The following is a 7,798-nucleotide window of genomic DNA, read 5'->3' as shown; positions in this document are numbered from 1 at the left end:
TGTGGCTTAGATGAACCAGGCAACAACCAACTTCCTAATGTCATACCGAGAATTAGATCCACCTATCTGGCCATAGGCAGGACTGAGACACTCGGACCTCACTGCAGTGCTGGCTGTCTGGCTGTGCTCGCCAGCTGCCGATGGGAGGCCCTACCCAAGGGAAAGCAGGACGCAGGCAGAGCTAGGCTTATGCTGTCCTCTGCAGCTCCCAACCACCTCCTCCTTCCAGGAGGGGCTTGAGGGGAAGGGGGAGAAGCCGGGAGGCTGTGACACTAATGGAAGAAACACACGGAAAGGAGTCTTTTCCCCAATCCCCAAATTATCAAGATTGTACTGTTTCTTTCTCCATATTAAAGTAGCTCATGCCAGCCACATTTCAGGGCCTGGTGCTCAAAAACAGAAGGTGCTTAATACAAGTCAGCCTCCTTTCCTCCCTTCTCCATTCAAAATCTTTCTTAACCAGGGTAGGAAGAGATTAGCTTTCTCTTCCTCTCTAACATACTTAGACTTCATTTCTCACTGGGATTGCTCAATTTCTCTTCCTGTGTTGCAATTCCCCAAGCATGTGACTTTCATCTGGCAAGCCTGACCCTGTGGTATTGGGATAGTGGAGTTATGCCTCATGTGTTACATTTCTGCACCAAGAAGTCAAATTGCACTTAATAGACCCAGCTGCCCTGGCCCCAAAGAGGGTCTGCTCTCCCTCCCAGCTCTAGGACTCATCCACCTTCCTTGTGCTCCACTTCCAATAGGTGGAGGACATTCATCTTCTTTTTTGGGTCAGCGGGGAATTGAACCCCTTTCTCATGTTTGGGAGATTCCCACCACTTTGGTTTTATCGGGAGGAGGTCCCCACCTTCTACTAGAGAAACACTCTGTTTCCCCTTTCTCCGACTCCCTTTTGCAACTACGGCCAGGGCATGTGGCCCGACTGGCCCACCAGAGGGCCCTGATCCAGACCCGGGGGGCCTGTGGGGGTCCGAGGGAGGCCAGGACTCCCGAGAATGTCCACTGCGGATGGTGGGCAGTGCAGCACATCTGAATTCCTGCCACAGCAGGGCGCTGATCCGGCTGGGGACACGTGGAGGTTTCTCCGCACACAGGGCTCAGGTTCCGTCGGGTGTTGTCCCTGACTGTGCAGCTTTAAACCTAGTTTTAGGGTCTTGTGGTGGCTCTGTGCACTGCCTGTTTACCTTCTGATACATTTTCTTCTCCACTCAGGCAGTCGCTGTCGGTGGTTTGTAGCTAGGAACAACGACCGTGATGCAGTCATTGAGTCCCTGACTTGGTCTTCCAAGCCTGACGTTCCCATCGGTTCTCCAGTGAAGTAAGAGAATACGCCAAGCGTGCACAGGCCACGTCTCGGGAAGGACATGGCGCACGCGCACCACCTGCAGCCTTTCTCCCTTGGTGGTGGGGAAGGCGCTGCTGTGGACAGTGACTAACTCAGCAGAGGAACCAGGTGTACTGGTCCTCATTTCGCCAAAACCAACCCGGTGACCTCCGGCAAGTCACTTCACCTTTCTAGATTTTTTCACGTGTCAAATGGTCTGGGTGGAGGTGCCAGACCAAAAGATGCCCCAATTTTAATACGTTTCGGTTCTCGAAGCTGGAGTCTCATTTCACTACTTCAGCTTCATGGAGTGTTTTTCTTTGTTTTTTCCTGTCATAACTTGCATTAACCATAGTTCAAGCAACAAAGCTTGATGGACTATTACTTTTATTGGACCTGTCAGTCCTGGTTTCCAGCCCCAGACCCAGCTGGGTCCCAGCTTTAAAAGTCCAAGAACCAGGACTTCACAACAGAGGAATTACAATAATGCACATTCAAACTATACCCGGCAACTGGGGGTTAGAAACTCTGACTGCTTCTACTTATGGAAGGTGTCCCCTTTACTTATGGTGGGTGGGTGGTTTGTGGAAAAGCCCATTCAAGCTCGCTGGGGCTTGAATCCTGGCTCTGAGTGGCTGTGAGTGGCCTTGAGTGAGTGACCTCATTCAGGTTCCCACATGCCACTTAATACTCTAACTCATGAGGTGGGGCTGATTTAACCTTCCCAGGAAGGTTGTGAGTTTCTCAGGTGCAGGGGCTGTGACTTAAATACATTTCATATCCCCCCATCTTTACCCCTCTCTCACCTTGATATATATGTGTACCTGTATAGAGGTAGAGCATCTCTGTAAGACCCACCCAAGAAACTGACAACAGTGGGTGCCTCGGGGAAGACCGAAACCAGGAGGAGATTTACTCTTAACGTTACATTCTTGAATATATTGCCATGAACATAATAATATTTTTTAAACTGCCTAATAAAGAAATATGACAATTCACATCTCCATTTTTATTTCGTTTTGTGGAGATAGCATCCTATATTTATCCAACCCCCTAGGGGCATCCTGATTTCTGCATCTTGCCAGGGGACGTTGAGTCACCTCTCATCAACCTGGAAAGGCTTCCCAGAGGAGGTGACTTCTGGCAGATGAGTAGGAGTCAGAAGAGGCAGGGTGGGACATGAGGAGAAGGTATTCTAATCAGGGGGAACTCAGTAATGAAGGTGGGAGGTGGGAGAGTGTGGCCCTTGTGAGGAAATGCAAGGAGGGAGGGAGGGAGGGTGGGTGGCGATGAGGCTGGAGGGCCGACAGGGCATTTAGGGCTCTTGCAGCACCCTAGGAGCTTGAATCTTGGACTCAATCCCAGGCACAATGGGGAGCCATTGAAATAATCTGGGACTGGCGAGCGACACTGATCAGCTGTACAAGTCAGCAGCACTGTTTCAGGAAAAGCAAGACTTAACCAGCTCTTTAGCTGTATCAGTTACCAAATACACGTTTACTCATAAGGAGGGCTGGTTTCTTACTGCCATCTCTCATTCCAGCCTGCTGCAGGCTCCAGATGAGAAACAGGCACAGAGCTATGGGAACAGAGGACACCCCTAACTCTGTAAGAGGCCTCAAGAGTGTGATGGAGAAAGCCTTCCCAGGCTGAAAACGCAGACTCAGAGCTCCCCAGACAGTCAAAGGCGGGAAAGGGCCTTCCAGGCAGAGCGGACTGCGGGAGGAAGCTCAGAGCGCATGCGCAGGGAATTAGGCTTGACAGGTGAGAAGGGACCAAGCGCTAATGAGGCTGGCTGGTTGGTTTTTCACATTTTATATCACTCCCTATGAGGTTGGTTTTTATTTATTTATTTATTTATTTATTTATTTATTGAGATGGAATTTTGCTTTTGTTGCCCAGGCTGGAGTACAATGGCACAGTCTTGGCTGACTGCAACCTCTGCCTCAGACTCCTGAGTAGCTGGGACTACAGGCACACGCCACCAGGCCCGGCTAATTTTTGTATTTTTAGTAGAGACGGGGTTTCACCATGTTGGTCAGGCTGGTCTCGAACTCCTGGTCTTAAGTGACCCAGCCACCTTGGCCTCCCAAAGTGCTGGGCTCACAGGCCTGCGCCACGGCGCCCAGCTGAGGTTGGTTTTTACTGAGCTATTTTATAAATCATCTGTGGCCCTTCAGAAATCCCCAGACGACCCAATGAGAACTTCCAGGTGATGCCTTTAATCTGATGACTTTGGGAAACGTGGCTGTAGTCTAGACAGAGAGTTCTCTAGTGCAGTTGCTGGTTAAGGCCGTAAGCAGGGGCCCCACCCACACTGAAGAACCTGTCAGTTTGGTAGGCCTGGGAATGAAGGCGGACCAGTTCTTCCTGTGAGGTGCAAACAAAAACTGGAAAAACAGCGAGACAGACGTATCCAAGTTCTTTCTTGGCGTGGCTGAGGTTGCACCATGTCAGACTTTGGCCATTCCTAAAGCCCTCTCAGCAGGGGCCTCTGTCCTTGCCAAGAAGCTAGAAAGAACTAGAGGACAGATGAGTCAGAACGGAAAGGCATGAGGTTTCTGGGCGTCCGGGGTGCTCACCCATCCCTCAGGGCTTCCCCTCCTGCTCTTCCCCTTTCTCATCCCCATCCAGGATTTCTTTCTCCCTATAAGTGAGAACCCCCCCACTCCCCAGCCCCCACTCTGCAGTCAGCCTGAGGATGTAAACAGGAAGCTGTTGGAGCTTGAGGGAAGGGAAGCAGGAGTGAGATGCCCATGATGCTGGTGTCCTTGTTCTCTGAGCTGGATAGGAACCAACCACAGGGCAGCCTGCGACCAGCAGCACTGGGTTTTTTTTTGTTTGTTTGTTTGTTTGTTTGTTTGAGATGGAGTTGCATTCTGTTGCCCAGACTGGACTGCAGTGGTGGGATCTTGGCTCACTGCAACCTCTGCCTCCCGGTTTCAAGCAATTCTCCTGCCTCAGCCTCCCTAGTAGCTGGGATTATAGGCATGTGCCACCAGGCCTTGCTAATTTTTTTTTTCTTTTGCATTTTTAGCAGAGACAGAGTTTCACCAGTTGGCCAGGCTGGTCTTGAACTCCTGACCTTAGGTGATCCACCTGCCTCAGCCTACAAAAGTGTTGGGATTACAGGCCACCACCCCCGGCCCAGCAGCACTGGTTTTGCAGGGCAAACATTGTTTGTCTGGAGTCTGTCATATGGCCTACATAAGATGTGGTCCCTCCGGATTCTTGGCTGGCCCTGGCACTTGGAGCTGGAGAGGGCATGTTGACAAGGGTGAGGCTCCCTGATGATGTGCAGTGCTGGCTCTCAGGTGGTAACGTCAGGTGCCTTCGTCTGGGAGAACCCTTCCCAACCCACTTCAGTTACTCAGCAAACATTGATTTGTGGCCCTGCCATTCTGGGCCTGGGGCCCAGAGGAAGAAAGGCATGACCCCAGCCCGTGAGTGTTGGCTGAGAAGCACACAGAGGCAAAGCTGCTGAGATGAGCAGGGAGAGGGCTGAGATGCCCTGAGGACAGCAAGGAGGGCACTAACCCGGAAGAGGGGCCACAGAGATGCCTGAACTGAGTCTTGAAAAGCCAGCCGAGCTGTTCACCCCAAAATAAAGTTTTTTCTGGCTGAACAAACCAGCCAGGGGGAAGAGACCGCAATGCGATTTCAGGGCTAAAACAGGAGTGTTTACAGATCTCCCTTCCCCAGAGACCCTCGTGCTTGCCCCCTACCCCCAACCCCCTGACTCCCACAGTACCTCCTGAGGGAAAAAGAGCAGAAAAGGCCCCAAGGGGAGGTATTGCTGGAAGCTGGGCGGTGGGGAGAAGCTGTTCCGTCTTCTGTTGAAGGGTGGAGTAGGGAAGGGAGCTGGGGTCATTCCTGGCTGTTGAACTGTGCTCTGCCAGAGTGGGGCCCTGTGGCGTAGTTAAGTCCACAGACAGTCCCGAGGGCTCGGAGGGGCCTTTCCCTCAAATCCCGGCATCCCACCGCTGCTGCTCTGCCCACCAGACCCGCTAATTCTGGCAGCCACTCATTCATTCGACGATGATTTGTTGAATTAATAGTGAGGGGCACCTTCTCCTAGATGCTAAAGATACAGCCACGGACAAAGATCCCACAAGCCTTCGTTCTAGTGGGGAAGACAGAGAGTGATCAAACGAGGAAAGGGGGAAGAGGTGGACCGGTCATGTGGGAGGGAGGGTTCGGTAATAGCAGGCGTGGGGCAGAGGCCTGAAGGAAGGGCAGGAGGCGGGAGGGAGGGGAGATCCCAGCCGAAGAACAGCACCTGCAAAGGTCCGGAGGCAGGCCTGTCCCGGGAGCCCCCGAGGGTGGGCGGAGCGGGAACTCCCTGTGCCCGGAGCCCAGCTCTGCGCTCCTGCTTGCCTGCGGCCCACTGCTCCTCAGTGCCGGCAGTTAGGCAGATTGCTTCATCTCCCTAAGGCTCAGCATCCCTGTCTGTAAAATGGGAAGAATGGTGTTACCACACCATGGTGTTCTGTGTACTTTTTCTAAATAAATGGCAGCTATTAGCAAACTTTCCCAAAGGGGATTTGGAACAAGATGAGACACCAGTCTTTCTTTTTCTTTTTTTTTTTTTTTTTTTTTGATTTTATAAAAATATCTTAAACTATACCAAGAGCAACACATGCTGTGTGTGGGCATCAAGTACCAGCAACCACAAATCACACTCATGCCTTCCCCCACTCCTCGCAGGCAGGGCTTGCCCCTATCACTCCAGAGCTGCCTTACAGGCACCAAAAGCAAGGCCCGGAGGAGCCAGGAGCTTGGCTGGGACTGGGTAAGAGAATTTCAGAGCCAGAATTAGGCTGCAGTCATCTTCAGACGAAGCAGAAAGTTTCTCTTTGAAGGGACACTTCCTTCCACTTTCTTTCCATTTGAGTAAGCAGAAGCCTTAAGGGTTTAAGCCTTTTTCAGAAAGTTTGGAGTTATGGCTAGTGTAAGGAGACAGCATCTCCCTTTTCATCTTTGGTTTTGAACGTGAGTCACTGGGAGGTCCTTCGGCTACTGGCCTAGGTCTTCCTTCCGAAGAGTCTCGGGGATGTGAGCAGGTTGTAGCAATCCTGCCGTGGCCCCCACCCTGCTGGATGGCCCAGGCTGGGCGATGGATGCCACAGCTAATCTGGAATGTTCTGCTCCATTGTCCCGAGGCCAGCCCTTCTCCAACCTTCTTGGGAGCCGTCCCACCCGGCCCATGCCTCCCGCCACCCAGCTCACGCTCATCAGAGCGCAGCACGGCCCAGCTCTCTCTCCTGCAGGACACACAGGCCTCCCTGCCCTGCCTGGCCCAGTGTTCAGCTCTCTCAGAGCCCAGCCCATCCTACTGCGGGTCAGCGATGGTTGGAGAGATCAGTGCAGACCTGTCCTAGAGGAGCCTGCCAGAGCAGGGGAAGAAGTCACAACAATGAGGAAATCGAGTGCTAATTTTTTTTTTTCTTAGACAGAGTCTTGCTCTATTACCCAGGCTGGAGTGCAGTGGTGTGATTTCAGCTCACCGCAGCCTCGACCTCCCAGGCTCCAGCAATCCTCCCACCCCAGCCTCCCAAGTAGCTGGGACTACAGGTGTGCACAGCTAATTTTTTTTTTCTTTTTTCTTCCTGGCAACTTTCATTCAATAATTTTTAAATGTTTTGTAGAGATGGGGTTTTGCCATGTTGCCCAGGCTTGGTCTTGAACTCCTGGGCTCAAGCAATCCACCAGCCTCAGCCTCCCAAAGTGCTGGGATTATATGCAAGAGCCACCCTCACCTCACCTGACTGCTGAGCTAAAGGAAAAAAAGAAAAGTCTTGGAGGCCAAAGGTGAAGCCCTGGGTGGAAGTTGACCTCCAAGTGGGAAGCAGGCAACCCAGCACAAGCCTAGGCTCCGAGTGGGGCTGAGAGAGAGGAAAGGCCCCTGTTCCATGGGGAAGGCAGCCTCCGACTGTGGCTGATGGGCTGGCAGTCAGATAAGGACTGGCTGGCAGAAATGGGCATCTAGCTGCCTCTGCTGCTCCCGTGGGCTGGGGATGATGGTGCCAGTCAGGGCTGCATGGCTGTCAACAGGCAAGGTGGCTGGGCCGGAGTCTGTCAGCTGCAGTGGCTGAAACACACAGCAGCAGCATCAAACCCAGTCTGAGATAGTCATGAAAGAGATTTAGAAAAAGACAGTGATTTTGTTCCCCATTTGCTTTTTCTAAAAACACTCCTAATTGATGTATGACGGCAATCGCTCTCACTTATTGCTCATTTAATGTGTGGCAGGTGTTTTCCTGCCATTAGCTCATTAATCCCCACACAAATCTTATGAGGTCTTATCACTGTCTTCACTATATAGATAAGTAAATGGGGGAGTTTATCTCCAGGGAAGTTAAGAAAGTTTACCAAATATCTTGAGCAAGGTTTAAACGGAGGTCTTACCCAGAGACAACTTTATCCACCAGACTGGCTCTACTACATTTTCTTTTTTTTTTTTTT

The 7,798-nt window shown here is 51.7% G+C and overlaps 1 long non-coding RNA gene across 1 annotated transcript in view; it reads right to left on the bottom strand.

Moving 5' to 3' along the window:
- Positions 1–3,331: 3,331 nt before the first annotated feature.
- Positions 3,332–7,798, bottom strand: part of LOC108281277 — a 23,880-nt gene continuing 19,413 nt past the window's right edge. The window contains exon 2 of the long non-coding RNA XR_001815921.2: positions 3,332–3,854. This is a non-coding gene — a long non-coding RNA (uncharacterized LOC108281277). The remainder of the gene's footprint in view (positions 3,855–7,798) is intronic.

Source organism: Cebus imitator, unplaced genomic scaffold (assembly GCF_001604975.1).
Source record: "Cebus imitator isolate Cc_AM_T3 unplaced genomic scaffold, Cebus_imitator-1.0 Scaffold223, whole genome shotgun sequence".
NCBI lineage: Eukaryota > Metazoa > Chordata > Mammalia > Primates > Cebidae > Cebus > Cebus imitator.
This window is presented reverse-complemented; position numbering and strand designations above follow the sequence as displayed.